At 49.9% G+C, this 21849-nt stretch overlaps 1 pseudogene; it reads right to left on the bottom strand.

Annotated features, from left to right (window-relative positions):
* Positions 1-20927, bottom strand: part of LOC149869399 (uncharacterized) — a 50150-nt pseudogene extending 29223 nt beyond the window's left edge.
* Positions 20928-21849: the final 922 nt, after the last annotated feature.

The following is a 21849-nucleotide window of genomic DNA, read 5'->3' as shown; positions in this document are numbered from 1 at the left end:
CAGTAAGTTGCTAAAATTCCATCCTTCCTTCCTTCCTGGTGATCCCTCTCTTCCTTAGCTTTATACCCACATACCCCTTCAGATTTCTCTGTTTAAAAAAATCCTAGGCAGATTCCTAAGGCATCTCTGATGATTCCTCTATGCCTCAGCTGTCCCCTCCATACCCTTCCACCGGATCCGATGCTGCCGCCACCTCCAAGTTATGGCCTTGCCCCCCCCAACCCCCCAGCCCTGCTTGTTGGAGGCAGCAGCAGCAGCACAGGGTTGTGGTGGCATGGGGCTGGCCTCACCCCCCTCTCGCTCCAACCCCTCCATCCCCGCCATCATGGAGGTGCTCCATCCTCACCATCATTCTTGACAGGCAATTCACTAGATGACAGCAGAGACAGTAGGGACAAAGGGGGCAGTGAGGCCAGTATCACACTGCCCCTGCCTCCAAGGAGCAGGGCCAGGGGTGGCAGGGATGAGGTCAGCACTGCTGACCTTGCCCCCCCACCACTCCATCCCCTCTGTCCCTGCCATCATGGCAGTGCTTCGCCATGTGCGTCTGTCTGCAGAGCACTCTGATTGGTTGTTTCAGTAAGTATTGTGATTGGCTGCCAAGACAACAAATCAGAGTGCTCCAAGAACATGACAGACACACACACCCCGTCCCCTCCCACACACACAAAGCCCTTTATATATATATATATATAATTTATTTATACATTTATTTATTTAAAAAAACAGTACACTGTTGACTCATGTAAATCCCTGTACTGCAGCCTAGCCAGTCTGTCACAGGCCAGCTGGGCACTGTGAGTATATCAATTTAGTTGCAGATGGACTGCGCACTGCAACTTTATTAGCCACTGGGCTCTTTGGTTCGGGATCGAGAAGGTGATGCTGGAAAGGAAAGAAATGACAAGTTTCACTTACAAAAAGGAATGAATTTTACTTATGGCAACAAAAGATATAGCTTGCATATATAATAGTTAATAAAAAGGTTAAGCTAATAAGCAGACAACATAACTATACAGATTAAAATTGACAGTGATAATAAAAAGATAAAGAAATTAACCAAGAGTTCCCACTTGGTTAGTAACTTATCAGTAGTCCCTCAGTTAGAAGATGCATGGCAAGTTGAATCAGCAAAGTCAGACGTCTCTGAACTGGGCTGCTCGAAGGATAACAGTGGAAGCCCCTCAGTGAGGATCTGGTTCTCACTCTCACAGGGAGTAAGAGATATCCGTGGGGTATGGGACAGCAATGACCCTTCTGTTCCGTCCTTCCCGAGGGTTACTATGACTTGTGTGTTCTTTTATATTCTAATTATGCTAATTTTTAGTTATATAGCCATTTATAATATTGTTTTATAGCTGTTATCCTATGGGGTTAAAAAGTGTTAGAAATTATTATAATAAGTTACTGCCCAAGCTTGGGTTTATCCAATAAGCAAATTGGATAAACACAGCAGAACTTTGCACTTGTCTCTGTTGAATCTCAAATGATTGACTATGGACCATTCTTCCAGTCTGTCTGGGTCATTCTGAATCCCTGCCTCCAGAATATGTGCTATTTCACCAACCTTGGTGTTACCCATAAAATTGCCAAGCACACACTCATTTCCGTTTTCCAAAACGTTAATGAAACTGTTGAACAATACCCACAACAGACCCCTGGGGAAGAAGTACCCTAGCTGGAAAGAAGTACCTCTTGATACTTCTTCCCAGCTAGACATTGAGCCATTGATGACTACTCCCTGAGCATGATGATCCAACCAGTCAGGTATACATACCTTACAGTACTTTCATAGAAGAAAAGTTAGAAATCTAAATAACAGGGAGATGAAAAGAAATATGGTTATCAATCTTGGCAGCAATGATTGGGACCAGTCCCAGAAAAGTACAAGTAACATTAGCAGGGTGGAATATAAACACTGGGAGCCATTGGCATGTGAATGTTTTGTTATGGCAATGACCATTCATGGCGATAGGCTTTGAGACCTTCAAGGTTATTACTAAAACAAAAAACCCCACAAACAAATAGTTCCACATATTAAAGCTGTGGTATGTTATAGAGGAAAAAAATGGTTTGATCCAATTTTGTCTTACCAGCTAGTTTGCCTGTCCTTAATATACATATATGAAATTTAACCAAGGAGAATTTCAATCAAGAGCAGGGAGATTTTCCATAAAAATGAACTAGAATGAAGTGTGTGGCATGCTCATTTGAGGAAAGAAAAGAAAACCCAAATAATTAGTTATCATTCATGAAAGCAATCACAGGCTGTTCCAAATTAGCACAAAAAGACCCTGCTCTGTAACTGTGATTATGATTCATTAAGGAAAATGGGGTAAATTTGTCCAATAAAAAGATGCTTTCAAGTGTGAGTCAGAAGCAACATTCAATAGAAGTCAATACTAATTTCAGAGGGCAGAGTTCAAAATATTCAATGAGAGTGAAGCTAATTTTGTACCAGCCCAGGTTAAATATATTCTGTAAAAGATAGTATAACATTGGCAGTCCTCTTTACTTATACTAGGCTGAAAACAAGGCAATCGCAGAGAGGTTGGTGAGGACAGACAGCTTGTATTCCAGTTATCCCAGACAGCTTGAATTATTTAGAAATCAATGTCAACAATGTATCCCGCGGACACTAAATATTCAGCATTCCTAAATGCTGTATGGAAAACTGTACTGAAACTAGATAGTTTAAAAACACTCCCTCTGGTGGATAAGACAGGACACTGGCAAGGTCAGAAGCAGTGAAGATGCTTGTGGGAAGAAAACTCGGTTGCAAGCAATTGCTTTTGTTCCCCCACCTACTCTTCCAGCACAGGAAGGTTAATGTTTCACTTCCAACTCTCACTTCCCCATAGAATATGAAGTAATGCTACATGACACACCTGGTTTCTGAGTTTTTTCCTCCCACTTCATCTACCATTGCATTGTTATGTGGGAAGGGAATTATAACTAGCCTCCTTTCAGGGTTCTTGGGAAGGTATTTAAAATATGCATCCAGTTATAGGATGGCTTTTCAACTCTTGCTTTAAATTAGCATGCTGCATCTCCTGTGATAATGGATGTTTGGTCATTAAGTCTTTAGGGTATGGGGAGGGTTTTTTACCAGAGAAAAAATGGCAGACTGTTATGTGGATTTTTCACTTTCCTGTAGGTTTCTAGCAATCTTGGGCAACTTAAATACAGAACACTGCAGCTTTAGCAAGTTAACATGCATTTGATGGGATAAATGTGTTCAACTAACATCCCCATAGGTCAGCTGGCTGATCACTGATCAGGTAGTGGCCGTGGGTTTGGTATGAATGCAATTAACGTATGCTTCCATGACTACTACACCAGCTAGGAGCTCCTACAGATGTGTGGGGAGCCTGCTTCAATGTGCTGGAAATCAGAGCGTGGAAACTGATGTGCTCCAACAGCCTTCCACGTCACATGCATCAGTGTCCCCGTGCATCCCTGTGCTGAAAAAATGGAAGTGGGGCACTTTGAAATAAAACACATTCAATGAGCTTTAGTTCAAAGTGCCTCACCACCATTTTTTCAGTGTGGGAACACTCAGGGATGCTAATACAGGTGACACATGGGTGCTTTTAACTAGCACAGCTTGCTAATTAAGGTGCCCAGAGCCGCATTCCAGAGCATGTGTAAAAATACCCTAGGTCCCTTTCATCTTACTCTTCTCCCCTCCAGGAAGCTAGATTCTGGCACCCAATAATAACCACTTAACACATCTAGGTTGTAGAGGGAAAGACATTTCACCCTGATGTTTATAATAAATCATGGGCCATCGGTGCTAAGTGATGTCCTCAGAGGACCATCTTGAGCAGCTGTTTTTCAGATTTTTACCAAATTAACAAATGTAGCAATATCTGTAATCAAGAAGCTTTGTCTCATTATTGACTTCCTTAGAAAGTGCACTTAAAGTCTGAAGACTGTTTTGCGGAAAGTGGACCACAGGTATATGTAATAGAAAGGACACTTCCAAATTAAAACTTGGTATTTTATCAAAAGTTTTCCATTCAGTGCTCAATCCAGCAACTATGAAAGTCAATAGCAGTTCATTTTGATACTCTTGGAATTTGTACTGAGTCTATTTGTGTAAATATATCTTCTTAAGACATGGTGTAGCCAGGGATGAAATTAGCTTGCCTCAAACATCAGAAGTAAACTGGCTCTACTGTGTAATCCAGTTTAATTAAAAATATGAAGGAACTTGTCTTTACTTAGTTATTTTTACCCCAGATTTTAAAAAGCTAAATGAAACAGATCAACTTGGTTCAAGTTTATGCATTGTGTTTAAGCTGAATTTTGCTTCCAGGGGGAGGAGGGCCTGAATCTAGGATTCCTCAAACTGAAGGCCATAAATAAAGAACTTACGAATAATTATTTTGAAAAACAAAATTAATACCCTACAAACTAAAATGCCCACGCACACTCAAATCAGCCCTGCATATCTATCTTTATATTCTGCACGTCCCAGTTCAGTTCATATCTCACAAAGTCCTCTGTTTAAACAGCCTTTCATATTTTCTAGCAACGTTTTTTTTCTGAATCCAGGATAACAAAAAAAAAAAATCTTGGCTCTCCAGATAAGTTTCATGGAAAAACTAATTTAGTTTCAAGAAACAGTCTATTCAAAAGCTGATCACGTGCCTAGAAAATGTGATCCAAAAGAGAATTTAGTAGCAATGGATTGACTTGCTAATAAGTTTAGCCTCCAGGCTGAGCTGCTGATTGTTTCCAGGAATAGTTTTGATCAAATCCAGCAGGTGTATATATAAATTGCTGTGTAATCTGCTGTGCAGATGTCTCATATTTTCTTTCTGAACCTTCAAGGCATGTATGGATGGCACCAGGGCAATGCAAAAGTGGACTGTAAATTGTCAATTGCAGTGTTTGAGAGAGAGGTTGTTTCCTGTGACAAATCAAAGAATATATGGGGTTTTAAAAAGAGCTATGGGCGAACTCTGCTGTCACTTACGCCCAGCTGATTTCAGCATGGCTGTAGTGGGGTTACTAAAGGCAGAATTTGTTATACGGTTTCTGAAATAGTCTGCTAAAGAGTGCAAACCAACAACTTAATTAGCTATTTTTCTGAATCCTGAAACATTTGAAGACTGAAAATCTTATGGCTACACTATAGCTCAACTCTAGGCAGCCATCCAGGAACAAGAACATCTAGTCATCTAGGAACAAGAACATACAGTAATCTCCTATGTGTTCAGACAAAGCACAACCAGTTTGCACAGCAAAATCAAATGTGCCAGCAACACCTCACCATGACTATGTACCAGTATCCTGACTAAGCCCCCAGCCCTAAGCTACCACACAAGCTGGGAGGGGCTGAAGGAGGAGGGGAAACTCCTTGATCATCTATTAATCCTTAATTTGAATTTAAATTTGATTCAAACTGTGATACAAATCAGTTAACATGATCTAGAAAATAGTGAGCATGTCTACAAACAGCCCTAGTGTCCTACTGACAGTAAAGATGATTTTATGGCTGAGATACTGAATGGAGATTGAAAGGCCTGGATTCTATTTCTAGATTACCTACAGATTTTTTTGGAAAAGGCTCAACAATTTTCTTCATTCCCTCTTTGTAAAATGGGGATGAAAATGTTTTGTTTCTGTTGCCCTTTCTCTATACATTCTTAAAGGTAGAGATAATAGTATAATATGGATAAGTACACATGTTCAAAAAACTCAAGGTGGAAGTGCTCTAAATACAGTGATCTACTCAAAGTGCTCTATATTTCACCCGGACTGAACAGAACACATGTGCACTGTTTGGGTCAGGGGGCTTGGAGCCTGCCTGCAGTGGTCAAGGCCGGCAGACTGGGGGCACTCTTACATGCCTCCCAGAAGGCTGCAAGAGAATGCTAAGCCCAGCCAAGCCCAGCAGAGCATCTGGCCATCCCTGATTGTCCAATAGGCCCTCCTCCAAAGCTCCAGCCCCCATGCCAACTGGCTACTATCAGTGCTAGAGGTTGGCAATCAGAGGTGGGAGGAAGGAGCCCCTTTGCTGCATGGACTGCTTCCATTTTTTGGTCCTAGGTCTTGGTGAGTGTAGGTTGGGTCTGTGTGGCAGAGAGGTTCCATGCCTACTTGCCACCGGCCACAGTTCCCTGCCATACAGATCCCTTTCTCAAGTTTGTGGGCACAGGTCTTGATAGAAGCTGGACCAAGTCTGTGCAGCAGAGAGACTCTGTTCCCCAGCTGCAGCCAGGAGCTGCAACTCAGGGATGCAAAGCTTTTCACTACACCAGGAACTTTGGCAGGGGGAGAGTAGGGGACAGGAAATGGAGCTCTCTGCTGTATGGACCTGGCCCAGCCCCCTGACCTGGCCCATTTAGACCAAAACTCAAGCACACAACTGGGGGGGTGGAGGGCATCCACACAGCACAGAGGCTCTGTTCCTCTAGCCCCAACCCAGCTGCATAGGTTGACAGCCCAAGCATGGACGACTGGTGCTGCCTTGATCGGGGGGGCATGTGACCCCCCTGTGACCACTCCACTCACCAGGGTGGGAGTCGCCCCAGGCAATCCTACAATGGCCAATCACTGCAATCACTGCAGCCGCTTCTGGGAGTGGCTTCAGCTGCTTCTGGGAGCAAGCGCCAGCCAATCACTGCAGCCGTTCCCAGAAGCAGTCACAGCCACTCTCAGAAGTGGCTGCAGCAATTGCAGTGATTGGCTGGTGCTTGCAGAGGGAGCACTGGTGCTCCCACCTGCCCCCGCTGCCCATCACCTAAGCAGTGAGTGTGGCCAGTCAGGGGGTGCACCAGCACTCTCAAGGGGTGCATGTGCACCCCGTGCACACCCTACACATCGTCAAAGGGCCCAAGGGTGGAGCTGGGCCAATGCTCATGTGCAGCAGATAAGTACTGGCCAAAGTGAGCAAGCCATCCAGCAAAGGGCCTCTGGGAGGCTGGTGGAATGCAACCTACCTTCACTCAGGAGGGGATAGGATACAGAGGTTCAATAAATCACTATAACCTAAAGTGTTTTAGTCTGATACCACATCCGTCCAGGGTTTTTAAATAGCTATATGTTCTGTCAATGTCTGTTCGGTTACAGCTTTATGCACTTTCTGCTTACTTACTGAATTCGGCACAGGGGACACAACGGTGGGAGTCTACTACAGAGCTCCCACTCAAAGTCCCGAGCTTGACCAGGAGTTCACCTGGGAACTGACTGAGGCCGCTTCCTCCAGGACCTTGGTTGTCATGGGTGACTTCAATTACCCGGACATCTCGTGGGAAGATCACTCAGCTAAATCTGAGCGGGCGCAAAGCTTTCTCTCATGCGTGGATGACCTCTACCTGACCCAAGAAGTCTATGGGCCAACGAGAAGCAAAGCGCTGCTTGACCTGGTACTGGCTACGGGGGATGATCTAATCGGCGACCTAGTGATTGATGGGAAGTTGGGTGACAGCGACCACGAGCTGATCACCTTCACCATCCACCGTAAAGCTGGCAAGTCAGTCAGCAACACAGAAGTCCTTGACTTCAGAAAAACCAACTTTGACAAGCTCAAGAGGCTAGTCGGTCAGGCCCTCAGGGACCATGACCCCAGGGAGATGGGAGTTCAAGAAGAGTGGTTGCTTCTCAAGGAAGCGATCCTCAGTGCACAAGCTAAATCTATTCCAACATGGAGGAAAGGCAGCAAGAATGCACAGCAGCCCCCCTGGCTCTCCAGAGACCTAGCGGACCTACTGTAGCTAAAAAGGAAAGCCTACAAAGGATGGAGGACGGGATTCACCTCCAAGGAGGATTACTCCGCACTGGTCCGGTCCTGCAGGGACCAAACCAGGAAAGCCAAGGCTGCAACTGAACTTCAACTAGCTTCAGGCATCAAGGACAACAAAAAGTCCTTTTTCAGATATGTGGGGAGCCAGAGGAAAAGCAAGGACAATGTTAGACCCCTGCTAAACCAGATGGGGCAACTGACAACTGATGCCCAGGAAAAAGCCAACCTATTAAATAGGTACTTTGCATCAGTCTTTCATCAGTCACACGGGATGCCCATGCCTGCTATGGGACAGGGAAATCTGGGTGGGGGGAATCCCCTACCCTCCATCAATGCTGACCTCGTGAAGGAACACCCTGAGAAGCTGGATACCTTCAAGTCAGCTGGCCCTGACAACCTGCACCCCAGGGTACTCAAGGAGCTGGCGAGCGTCATAGCCCAGCCCCTGGCATGGATCTTTGAAAACTCCTGGCGCTCTGGTGTAGTGCCCGAAGACTGGAAGAAGGCCAATGTGGTGCCGATCTTCAAGAAAGGGAGGAGAGTGGATCCGGCTAACTACAGGCCCATTAGCCTGACTTCTATCCTGGGGAAGATCTTAGAAAAGTTTATTAAGGAGGCCATCCTTGAGGGACTGGCCCAGGCTAACATTCTAAGGGACAGCCAGCACGGGTTTGTTGCGGGTAGGTCTTGTTTAACCAATCTCATTTCCTTCTATGACCGGGTGACCTATCACCTGGACCAGGGAGAAGAGATTGATGTCATATATCTTGACTTCAAAAAAGCTTTTGATCTGGTATCCCATGATCACCTCTTGGCCAAACTGGCCAGTTGTGGCCTTGGCTCCACCACGATCTGCTGGCTGGGAAATTGGCTTCGTGATCAGACCCAGAGGGTTGTGATTGATGGCAGTCACTGATCATGGTGCCCTGTGACCAGTGGGGTCCCTCAAGGATCTGTCCTGGGACCAAGACTGTTCAACATCTTCATTAATGATGTGGACATTGGAGTTAGGAGTGGACTGGCCAAGTTCGCCGATGACACCAAACTTTGGGGCAAAGCATCCACGCCAGAAGATAGGCGGGTGATGCAGGCTGACCTGGACAAGCTCAGCAAATGGGCAGACGAGAACCTCATGGTGTTTAACACCGAAAAATGCAAGGTTCTCCACCTTGGGAGGGAAAACCTGCAGCACCCTTATAGGCTCGGCAGTGCTACGTTGGCTAGCACTACAGAAGAAAAAGACTTGGGGGTCATCATTGACCACAAGATGAACATGAGCCTGCAATGCGATGCTGCGGCTAGTAAAGCGACCAAAATGCTGGCGTGCATCCATAGATGCTTCTCGAGGAAATCCCGGGACGTCATTCTCCCCTTGTACTCGGCCTTGGTGAGGCCGCAGCTGGAGTACTGTGTCCAGTTTTGGGCTCCACATTTCAAAAAGGATGTGGAGAAGCTTGAGAGAGTCCAGAGGAGAGCCACGCGCATGATCAGAGGTCAGGAAAACAGATCTTACGATGACAGGCTGAGAGCCAAGGGACTCTTTAGCCTGGAAAAGCCCAGGCTCAGGGGTGATCTGATGGCTACCTATAAGTTTATCAGGGGTGACCACCAGGATCTGGGGGAACGTCTGTTCACCAGAGCGCCCCAAGGGATGACGAGGTCGAATGGTCACAAAATTCTGCAAGACCGTTTCAGGCTGGACATAAGGAAGAATTTCTTTACTGTCCAAGCCCCCAAGGTCTGGAACAGTCTGCCAGCGGAGGTGGTTCAAGCACCTACATTGAACACCTTCAAGAGTAAATTGGATGCTTATCTTGCTGGGATCCTATGACCCCAGCTGACTTCCTGCCCTTTGGGCAGGGGGCTGGACTCGATGATCTCCCGAGGTCCCTTCCAGCCCTAATGTCTATGAAATCTATGAAATCTATGAAATAATGAGCAATAAGTGTAATTTCTGTACTGGTCTTACGTGTCTATACATAGATTAGCACAGAGAGGACATGGGCCTTTTTGGACCTTGTTAGTTGATAGTAATTCAAATAGTAACAATCTGCTTCTTTTCTTTGCTTTGATAACTTATTGTGAAATTCAGGGCTGCAAACAAAAATATTTTAAAAAGGATGAAATATTAAATTGACAGAGTTTTATAAGAGGGCAACAATCTACTTGACCCACAATGGTTATATTTTCCTTTTGTTGTGAAGTTTAACCTGGTGGGAATAATTGGTTTTTATGCCATTTACTCAACTGAATGTCTTGTAGCTATGTGTTTCAGCTGTTTTTCAATACCTATATTGATTTTGAAAGTTTGCCCATTTTTTTTACTTTTGTTACTATGCAAACAGTTGAATGTTAACCTTTAAAATTATTGATCCATTTCCATGAGGTGGAAGAAAATTATTTTTTTTTCAGCCTTCGTATGGAATACACATCTGTGATCCATTTTCTCAATAGGGTTTTAAAACAATTACAGTCAGAGTAACTTCTAACAAAATCCTTGGCCAGGTCTTCCTTTCATTTGCAGTGATGTACTTAAGTATTTATTGGACTAAACCCATAGAAGCTGAGAGTACTCAGCAATTCTCAGGATTGGACCAATAATCTTTTTGCATATATATCAATTAAACACAAGAAACAATATTATCTTGAGATGATGCTTAAATCTGCAGCGTTTTATCCTACAAAGCGCTAGGAAATGGAAAGGGCTGACCACCAGTATGAACTATGTATGGACCTAGATGCACCAGGCTGTATTTGTTTCCTGTTTCTGATTTGGGTTAAGGTTTGCATTTGATGGCAAATCTTTGCAAATCTGAGGATTTAGTGTGGTTCCATCACTTTCCTAGTACTTGCAAATTTTGCCATCTGGTGTTTGCAGTTCTACAAAGCTGCTTCCTACTCCTTTAAATACAAAACACTTAAAAAAATGTACTTAAATACACATGTATGTGCATACATTTACACAAAGTAGACAGGAACCCATGTTCCAGGAACCCATACCCACCTGAATTGCATAGAAGAAGATCATGAGTGATGCAAATAAGTGGCTAATTAGAAAGACAATATGCAATCTAGAATTTTGCCTCCAAAATATCTGCAAACACCAGATGACAGAACTGCAAGTACTAGGAAAGTAAATGACTCTGGAGTAAACTCACCTTGAGCAGGCATCTACATGTGCATCCATTTAGCAGGAGATTTGCCAGCAGCAGTCTGCTCCTGCCCCCTTCAGCCCTGCACCAGCACTCTGCAGCAGCCAGGGGGAGCTGAAGGCTCTGGCTGGCAGGTATCTTTAAAAGAAATTCCCACTCCTTGGCCACCAGCCTTCCTGGCCTGGAAAGCATGCAGAGCCTCTATCGCCAGAGTGTGTGTCCACAGTGCCACGGCTGCTCTACCCCCAGGCCCCAGCAGCGATGTCCAGCACCTAGTTGCCACCCTGGTTGCCCTGCTTCACTGCTGTGGTGACCACTGTGTGGCCCAGGCTCACTGCACTGTCCCAGGTCCCCTGCCACCATGCTGCTGTCACCCAGACCCCATGCTCTTGACCAGACCCCAGCAGGGACAGCAACAACACACACCTGGATGCCAACACTGGTGTTCCTGTTGGCCCACCCAGCCAGCCAGGACTGGAGGCTGCATATAGACCACTTGGACAGCTGTTGCCAGACCCCAGCCCCACTGTGCACCCCCAGCACCATGCTCACTATGGACAGTTCTCAAAAAAAAACTTTATTCCCCTACAGAAACACAAACCACCCCTTTTCCCTCCCACACAACAAATCCCATTGCCCCTTCCTGCCAAACCACTGGGATGTGGAGCAGGTGGTGCCCCTGTCTTCCCCACAAGGGGCTTCTCTAGAGAAGTGCCCCAGACCCAGTTCCCTCATGGCATGCTTGTGCCCTGAGTGTGCCCATGCTGAGAGTGTCCCAGACTTGGCATGAGGAGCTCTTTGCATGGATCAAGGGATGCCCAACCCACCTCGTCCTGCTGCAACTGATTGTCATGGTGCCCCCGCTGCACCTGAAAACCTGGCAAGGGACCCTGAGCTTTGATGGTGTGTAAGACAAGCCCACACTGCCCCACAACCTTCACCTCCACCCAGAGGACTATCTGTGACTTCACTATATGTTTCTGCCCACCACACCTGAGGATGATATTGCCGCCAGCATTGATGCATTCCTCCACATGTGAAATGCCCGTGCCTGCCTAAATGAGAGGGTATATGCTGATCAATAAAAATTTGCACTGTTTCCCACCTCCATGCATGCTGTGGTGAAAGGAAACTAGTGCCAGTGTAGTGCAGCCAGGTTGGGTGGGGAGGGGGGACAGGGGAAGAGGCAGAAAGCCTCCCCCAGTGTTAAGCTTACCAGGTGGATGCAGCAGGTGTGCCCAGTGGCCCAAGTCAGTCCCTGCTGGTAGTGAGGATGTGTGGCTAACAACAGTGTCCTGGGTGAAGGGGCACAATGACTGACTGCCCAGGCAGAGGCCCCTTCTGGGAAGGAGCTGGATCTGCAGAGGTCCAATAGGGCCACGGCCAACTGGGCCTCCTGGGTAGGGCTGTGCACCCAGTGCTGGTGGGGCAGGCACTGGCCTGGGCTCCCAGAGCTGTTCAACCAAGCCAGGGTGGGGAGTATGGTGGGATGGACTCCAGAATAGTGAGACACCTCTTTCCAGACTCTTGTTTTAGGTAGACAAATATTGCCAGAAACGCTGATGGGAATTTGACAAACCGTAATTCTGATTTGCCTTCAAATGTGAATCTATCCCTATTTTAAGCAGGACCTCAATACCACCTGGCACATATAGCTACATAAATCATTAGATCATACTGGTGAACTGGGCCTTTTTTCATTGTTTGGTCCTTTGCAGATGTCTTAGAAAGGATAACAACATAGCACCTGGGCTTCAGTGGAGCCATACTCCTTTATATCAACACTGGATGTGGATCACAGGTTCAATGCTGCAGTACAGATGATCCTATGTGTTAACTTTAGATATTAATTTTATTGCATTTTTACTGCATGTGTGTTAATCCAATATGCTTAATTTTCTGTTTTTAAATGGTAGTGTAATTTGCAATGATAGCATGGTATTATCTTGACAATACCATGCAATCTCTAAAACCTAGCACTAAAAGGCATCATCTTGATGTATTATTAGAATTCCAGACTTTGGTTGACATCCTTCCTTTTACCATTGTCTTGACATAGTAATGTCTTCTAACACTCTACCATGGAAATAATTTTTCTATCAGTTTGACATAGCGTTGTCTCCATTGACTTATACGGACATTTAAAGTGAATGGAGAATTAGCATTACTGTTTTGAAAAATGTATATATCACAGTAAAAGTCCACTTTAATTACTACTTTCAATTTTTAAATTGTTATTCTTTTTTGTGAGAGCTTGTTATTAAAAATCCTTTGTAAAATCAGAGCTACATTTCATTTCTTCATATAAAAATGGATTTATATATTGAAATGAGTTTATTTTAAAATACAAACAGAATATGAAAAAACATTTGCTCTTATAATAATACAGAGGAGGTTATGCTTAGGGGCAACCAACATGGGTTCATTAGAGGCAGGTTCTGTCAGACTAACCTGGTGGCCTTCTATGACCAGGTCACAAAATCCTTAGATGCAGGTGTAGCAGTGGATATAGTCTTTCTGAACTTTAGGAAGGACTTCAACACTGTCTCTCACCCCATTCTCATTAAAAATCTAGGGGACTGTGGCGTTGACACCTATACATTCAAATGAGTCACTGGTTGGGTGGAGGGCCACACCCAGAGAGTGGATGGCTCATTTTTAATCTAGAGGGATGTGGGAAATGGGGTTCCACAGGGCTCAGTCCTTGGGCCCAGAACTTCTTCATCAGTGACTTGGACGGGGGTGAAAAAAGCACCCTGTTCAAATTCGCAGATGACACTTAGATGTGGGGAGAAGTAGGCATGCTAGAAGGGAGGAATAGACTGCAATTAGACCTAAACAGGTTACGGGTGGGGGGTGGATGAGAACAGGATGGGATTCAACACTGACAAGTGCAAAATACTGCACCTGGGGAGGAAGAACCAGCACCATACCTACAGGCTGGGGAACTCCCTTCTCATCAGTGCAGAGGCAGAAAAGGATCTTGGAGTCATTATTGATGCCAAAATGAACATGGACCAACAGTATGGGGACACCGTCAGGAAGGCCAACCATACCCTGTTATGCATCCACAGATGTATCTCAAGCAGGTCCAAGGAGGTGATCCTCCCCCTCTATGTGACAGTGGTCAGGCCTCAGTTGGAATACTGTATCTAGTTTTGGGCGCCGCACTTCAGGATGGATGAGGACAACATGGAGAGGGTCCAGAGGAGGGCCACCTGCATGATCAGGAGTCAGCAGGGCAGGCCCTATGAGGAGAGGTTAAGTTACCTGAATCTGTTCAGCCTCCACAAGAAAAGGCTGAGGGGGGGATCTAGTGGCCATTTACAAACTAGTCAGGGGGAACCAGCAGGCACTGGGGGAGTTCCTGTTCCCCTGAGCACTACCAGGAGTGACTAGAAATAACGGTCACAAGCTGGCAGAGGGTAGATTCAGGCTAGATATCAGGAGGTGCTACTTCACTGTCAGGGCAGCTAGGAGCTGGAACCAACTTCCAAGAGAAGTGGTGATGCCTCCTACCCCGAGGCTAGATTTCATAGACATCATCAGGGCTGGAAGGGACCTCGGGAGATCATCGAGTCCAGCCCCCTGCCCAAAGGGCAGGAAGTCAGCTGGGGTCATAGAATCCCAGCAAGATAAGCATCCAATTTACTCTTGAAGGTGTTCAAAGTAGGTGCTTGAACCACCTCCACTGGCAGACTGTTCCAGACCTTCGGGGCTCGGACAGGAAAGAAATTCTTCCTTATGTCCAGCCTGAAACGGTCTTGCAGGAGTTTGTGACCATTCGACCTCGTCATCCCTTGGGGCGCTCTGGTGAACAGACGTTCCCCCAGATCCTGGTGGTCACCCCTGATAAACTTATAGGTGGCCATCAGATCACCCCTGAGCCTGGGCTTTTCCAGGCTAAAGAGTCCCATGTCTCTCAGCCTATCGTCGTAAGATCTGTTTTCCTGACCTCTGATCATGCGCGTGGCTCTCCTCTGGACTCTCTCAAGCTTCTCCACATCCTTTTTGAAATGTGGAGCCCAAAACTGGACGCAGTACTCCAGCTGCGGCCTCACCAAGGCCGAGTACAAGGGGAGAATGACGTCCCGGGATTTCCTCGAGAAGCATCTATGGATGCAAGCCAGCGTTTTGGTCACTTTATTAACTGCAGAATTGCATTGCAGGCTCATGTTTATCTTGTCGTCAATGATGACCCCCAAGTCTCTTTCTTCTGTAGTGCTATCCAATGTAGCACTGCCGAGCCTATGAGGATGCTGCAAGTTTTTCCTCCCAAGGTGGAGAACCTTGCATTTTTCGGTGTTAAACACCATCAGATTCTAGTCTGCCTATTTGCTGAGCTTGTCCAGGTCAGCCTGCATCACCCGCCTATCATCTGGCGTGGATGCTTTGCCCCACAGTTTGATGTCATCGGCGAACTTGGCCAGTCCACTCCTAACTCCAATGTCCACATCATTAATGAAGATGTTGAACAGTCTGGGTCCCAGGACAGATCCTTGAGGGACCCCACTGGTCACAGGGCACCATGATGAGTGACTGCCATCAATCACAACCCTCTGGGTCCGACCACGGAGCCAGTTTCCCAGCCAGTGGATCGTGGTGGAGCCAAGGCCACAACTGGCCAGTTTGGCCAAGAGGTGATCATGGGATACCAGATCAAAAGCTTTTTTGAAGGCAAGATATATGACATCAATCTCTTCTCCCTGGTCCAGGTGATAGGTCACCTGGTCATAGAAGGAAATGTGATTGGTCAAACAAGACCTACCCGTAACAAACCCATGCTGGCTGTCCCTTAGGATGTTAGCCTGGGCCAGTCCCTCAAGGATGGCCTCCTTAATAAACTTTTCTAAGATCTTCCCCAGGATAGAAGTCAGGCTAATGGGCCTGTAGTTAGCCGGATCCACTCTCCTCCCTTTCTTGAAGATCGGCACCACATTGGCCTTCTTCCAGTCTTCGGGCACTACACCAGAGCGCCAGGAGTTTTCAAAGATCCATGCCAGGGGCTGGGCTATGACGCTCGCCAGCTCCTTGAGTACCCTGGGGTGCAGATTGTCAGGGCCAGCTGACTTGAAGGTATCCAGGTTCTCAAGATGTTCCTTCACAAGGTCAGCATTTATGGAGGGTAGGGGATCCCCATCACCTGGACCTCCCTGTCCCATAGCAGGCATGGGCATCCCATGGGACTGAAGAAAGACTGACGCAAAGTACCTATTTAATAGGTTGGCTTTTTCCTGGGTGTCACGGGTCCACCCGCAAGGGCGCAACTCACGTACCCGTGAGCGCCTAGGGGCCCAGCCCCTTTGTGCACTTTGGAGTCACTCCCGTTCCCAGCCGGCTCCCGCCAAGTCCGCCTGCCACGACTTAGATGATATAGGTCCAGTGTTATTCCTTGGCGGGTACGGGTCTAGAAACGGGTCTCCGGTCTCACCTGGTCTGGGGGTCTTCGAGGGCTCCGGCCTCCCCTACACCCTCGCCCGAGCCTCCACACGGTGAGTCCCCAACGGTGTTCCCCTCAACCCGGCCGGGGTCGGGTCTCCCTCTCTTCGCCACCCGCGAGTCCTCCTTAGTGACCCCGGGTCACTTGGTAAGTCTCGGCGGGGTCCCGTAGGTATCGCCGGGGCCCGCCGCTCCTGCCAAGGGCCTGTCTGGCAACAGTCCTCCCTGGTTCAGCCCGCCTCGACTGCCTCTGGCCAAGGGCTGCACCGGCGGTGGCTGTGGTGGGGGGGCTTCCCCGCTCCCAGCCTCCACCATCCGATCAGTGGCCCAGAGGGCCCTTTGTCCATCGTAGTTTGCCCCGCAGGGCCCTACCCTGCTCCAAAAGGTTCGGGTCAGCTTCCATACTGCCGTCCGCCTCGCTGCTGCTTCTCTGGCGAGAAGCTCCTCCTCCTCCGGCTGCTTCTGGCCCCCGACGCGCCGCCCCGGCACCGCTTTTGAACCCGCCGGGTCCTTCCGGCACTTGGAAGAGTTAATTAAAGCACGTGCCGCCGGGCCCCGCGCTGGGCTAACCTCCTGGGCTTTCGCGCCGGCTCCGGCTGTGCCGCACCTCTCACGCCCGGCATTCCCGCGCTGCCAGCTCCGGCTGGGCTTGCTCCATCCCGCCCGGTAAGTCCCAGGGCTGCCTGGGGTTGGGGCTCTTCCACAACCCCCCCCCCAAGACGCCGCTAGGTGCTCTTCCTTCGTCTTCACCCTTGCGTATAGTCTCTCGGCCTCTGCTTTCTGTGCCCTCCCCACATCGGGATAGGAAATCCGCTACTGTATTTGCCTTGCCCGGCCTGTAAGCCACTGAGAAACAGTACGGTTGCAAAGCTAGCACCCAACGCATAATCCATGCATTGTGCATTTTAGTGGTGTGTAACCACCTCAGGGGTGCATGGTCCGTCACCAACTTAAACTCACGGCCCAGTACGTAATAGCGGAAGTACTCGACCCCCCACTTTATCGCTAAGCATTCGCATTCTATGGTCGAGTACCTGGTCTCTGAGTCGTGCAACTTCCTGCTGGCATAGGCCACCGGTCTCTCTTCTCCGTTGACCTCTTGTGAGAGGACCGCTCCCAGTGCCGTTGCCGACGCATCTGTCTGCAGGGTGAATGGGAGAACGAAATCGGGTGTGTGTAAGACCACGTCTTGGCACAATGCTTGTCTTACCTCTTCAAATGCTCTTCGGTGTTGGGGCGTCCACTCCACCATCCCTGCTCGCTGGCCTTTAGTGGTTTCTGCTAGCGGCGCCGCAATCTCTGCGAAGTGGGGAATAAACCGGCGGTAATAGCTGGCCAGGCCCAGAAACGCTCGCATTTGCCTCTTCGTTGTCGGCTCCTTATACTCCTGGACGGCTACCACCTTATCTATCAACGGTCGCACCTGACCCTGTCCAACCAGGAACCCGAGGTACTTTGTTTCCTGTTTTCCCAAGGTGCATTTCTTTGGGTTGGCTGTGAGGCCTACGTGTCTCAGTTCCAGCAGAACCGCTCTTAAAGCCCGTAGGTGCTGTTCCCAGGTACTGGTATACACGATGATGTCATCTATATACGCGGGAGCGCACTGTTGATGAGGCGCCTGGCCTGGCCGATGCCCTCTACCAGCTCACTTATGTGCGGCATTGGGAATGCGTTGAATCGCGTTATCTCATTCAGCCTTCGGAAATCAATGCACAACCGAAGGCTGCCATCCGGCTTCTCTACTGGCACAATTGGGCTGCGCCATGGGCTCTGTGAGGGGGTTATAATTCCTAACTCCAGCATCGTCTGGATTTCTTTCTTGAACATGGGGCGTTTGTGGTAAGGGATGCGTCACCATCTCTCTCTTACTACCCACCCCTCCTTGGTGATGATCCGGTGTTTGACGCCTCGAGCCCTTCCGGGTCGCTCCATGAAGATATCCCGGAATTCGTCCACTAGTCCCTCCAGCCGGCTCCGCTGGGTCAAGTTGAGATGCGCCCCCATCGAGATTTTGCTAGGCTCCGTGCTTGGGGCCACCCAGAGCCCCTCTGGCACCCTCCACTCTTTTAGCAAGTTTACATGGAAGATCTGGCACTCCCTCCGGGTCCCGGGGCGCGTGATCTCATAGTTCACTGGCCCTACCTTCTGGGTAACCAAAAAGGGCCCTTGCCACTTCGTGGCAAACTTGCTCGAGGTGTCCGGTAGCATCAGCAGGACTTTCTGGCCTACCTCTAACTCCCGGGGCCGTGCCGCCCTGTCATAGAGCTCTTTTTGGCATACTTGGGCCTTTTCTAAATTGTCCTGTGCGATTTCTAGGGCCGCTTGCAGGCGGTCTCAGATTTCCCGCACATATCCCCTCATTCTGTCTCCACTTTCCGGGTCAGTCTCCCATTCCTCCCTCTGGACTTCCAGCAGGCTCCGTGGTCGGTGCCCAAACATGAGCTCGAAGGGTGATAGGCCGAGGGAGGCATCTCTTACCGCAAACAATAGGGGCGGTATCAGGAGGCTCCATTTGTGAGGTGCCACTTGGGTGCATCTCCTCAGCATCCTTTTCAGGGTCTCGTTGAAGCGCTCCACCAGCCTGTTGGTTTGTGGATGGTAAACCGTAGTCCGGATATGCTTAATGTGCAATGCTTTGCAAAAAGCTTTAAGAACTTCTGACATAAAGTTCGTCCCCGATCGGTAACTATCTCCCGGGGAATTCCAAACCGTGCCACCCATTGCATCAAAGACTCCGTGACCTTTATGGCCGTAACCACCCTCAAGGGGAAGGCCTCTGGGAAGCGGGTCATATAGTCAATCAGCACTAGGATATACTGGTGGCCTCCTATGCTTTTGGGGAGGGGTCCCACCACATCTAATGCTCTCCGGGAGAAGGCTTCCCATATAACCAGCATCGGCTGTAAAGGTGCCTTTGGCGGATGGTTGGGGCTGACCCTTTGGCATGCAGGGCACGATCAGCAGTATTGCTCTACATCTTCGTAGAGGTGGGGCCAGAAACACTAGCGGGTCAGTCTGGCTTCTGTTTTGTCCCTCCCCAGATGGCCCCCCAATGGGTGTTCATGGGCCAGCCCTAAAAGCTGTTCTCAGAAAGCCCACGGTATTATCAACTGCGGGATCTCTTCCCCCTCACGCCTGCCCTGCTTGACTCTGTACAGCAGTCCGCCCCGGTCTCAATACGCAGGGTGCCCCGGGGCCGACCCATAGGGGTGTCTTCCTGCTGTCCCAGAACGCTCTCAGCTCCGGGTCCATCTCCTGCTCCCTCTGGAACATCTCTGCTTAGACCAGCTCCCACATTGGTAGGTCCGGGGGTCCCGTACTCCGTTCTCCCGCCAGGCCGCTGCGCTTGACGCGGCCTTCTCATCCACTTGCCAGCATATCTAGGATCTCAGGCCAGTCCTGGCCCAGGATCATAGGATACAGTATGCCTTCTTTCAACCCTACCGGCATCTGGTGCTGAACCCCGCACACCCGGACCGTCAACATCCGCCATCTAATGAAATTTTTCTCCCAGCGCAAACACTCGAGGTGGACCCCTTCACACTGGGGTGTCCGTTCCCAAGGGATCAGTGAGGGCCGGATTAAGGACTGCGTACACCCCGTATCCACGACGGCCTGGATAGGGACTCCCTCCACCCACGCCGCGACCTGAGGCAGCGGCTGGATTTGGGCCACATGGTGCCTGCCGATCCCGCAGTCCATGGCCTCCCCGTCTGGTACGTCCTCTGAGGGTAGGGGCTGTTCTGACAGGGGCTTACCCCGGGTGGGGTCCCCTCTCACCCTTAGCGGGCAACTCCTCACGAAGTGCCCCCTCCCTCTGCAGGTGTAACAGGTGAGGAGGCCCTGCCCGTCCCCTTTTTTTCCGGCCTTAGCATCTGCCCCATGCCTGGTAGCCGGCTCGTGTGACTTTGGGCCCCCTGTTCGTCGCCGTTCCCCCTGAGAGGTATCAAACTGTTCCACCCACTGAAGGGCCTCCCGGGAGGAGGAAGGGCAATGGCAGAGTACCCATTTTTGGGTCTCTTCCTCCAGGTCGTCTATGAATTGTTCCATAAGGACGAGATCGAGTATCTGCTCCTTAGACATGCTCTCTGGACGGAGCCACTTACTTAACAAATCAGCTAACGTTTGCCACAATATACGGGGGAACTTACCTCCGCTGGTGTCTTGGCCCGAAAGGCCTGCCGCTGCCACTCTGGTGTGATGTCCAGCCTGCGGAGAATCTCCTCCTTCACCTTGTCATAATATGTCGCCTCACTTCTTGTCATAGCCCGATAGGCCGCCTGGGCCTGGCCAATCAACAGCACGCCTAGCTGACCCGCCCATTTGGCCTTGTCTAGTCCAGCCACCACGGCCGCCCTCTCAAATATTTCCAGAAATGCTTCTGGGTCATCGTCGAGTGTCATCTTGGGCATCCGCCACTTGACCTTCCCCCGGGCTGCTCCCATCTGCTGTTGCGCCCAATGCTCCTGCCAGGTGGCCTGCCTCGCCGCCTGTTGCTGCTGTTGCTGCAACAGCTGCACAACCACAGCCAGCAGCTGCTGCATGGGGTCACCCGTAGGTGCGGCTGCCTTCTGGTCCATCGTGGCGCTGCCGCGTGCTTCACTGGCCGTTGCCGGTTCCCGGCCAATGCACCACATTGTCACGGGTCCGCCCGCAAGGGCGCAACTCACATACCCGTGGGCGCCTAGGGGCCCAGCCCCTTTGTGCACTTTGGAGTCACTCCCGTTCCCAGCCGGCTCCCGCCAAGTCCGCCTGCCACGACTTCGATGATATAGGTTCAGTGTTATTCCTTGGCGGGTATGGGTCTAGAAACGGGTCTCCGGTCTCGTCTGGTCTGGGGGTCTTCGAGGGCTCCGGCCTCCCCTACACCCTCGCCCGAGCCTCCACACAGTGAGTCCCCAACGGTGTTCCCCTCAACCCGGCCGGGGTCGGGTCTCCCTCTTTTTGCCACCCACGAGTCCTCCTTAGTGACCCCAGGTCACTCGGTAAGTCTCGGCAGGGTCCCGTAGGTATCGCCGGGGCCCGCCGCTCCTGCCAAGGGCCTGTCTGGCAACAGTCCTCCCTGGTTCAGCCTGCCTCGACTGCCTCTGGCCAAGGGCTGCACCGGCGGTGGCTGTGGTGGGGGGGCTTCCCCGCTCCCAGCCTCCACCACCCGATCAGTGGCCCGGAGGGCCCTTCGTCCATCATAGTTTTCCCCACAGGGCCCTACCCTGCTCCAAAAGGTGCGGGCCGGCTTCCCTCCTGCCGTCCGCCTCACTGCTGCTTTCCTGGCGGGAAGCTCCTCCTCCTCCGGCTGCTTCCGGCCCCCAATGCGCTGCCCCGGCGCCACTTTTGAACCCGCCGGGTCCTTGCAGCACCTGGAAGAGTTAATTAAAGCTCGTGCCACCGGGCCCCGCGCTGGGCTTACCTCCTGGGCTTTCGCGCCAGCTCTGGCTGTGCCGCGCCTCTCACGCCCGGCGTTTCCGCGCTGCTGGCTCCGGCTGGGCTTGCTCCGTCCCACCC

This window comes from Crocodylus siamensis, chromosome 3 (assembly GCF_052110815.1).
Source record: "Crocodylus siamensis isolate JL-2025a chromosome 3, ASM5211081v1, whole genome shotgun sequence".
Classification (NCBI taxonomy): Eukaryota; Metazoa; Chordata; order Crocodylia; family Crocodylidae; genus Crocodylus; species Crocodylus siamensis.
Note: the sequence above shows the minus strand (reverse complement) of the source record. Positions and strands in the feature narration are given on the sequence as shown.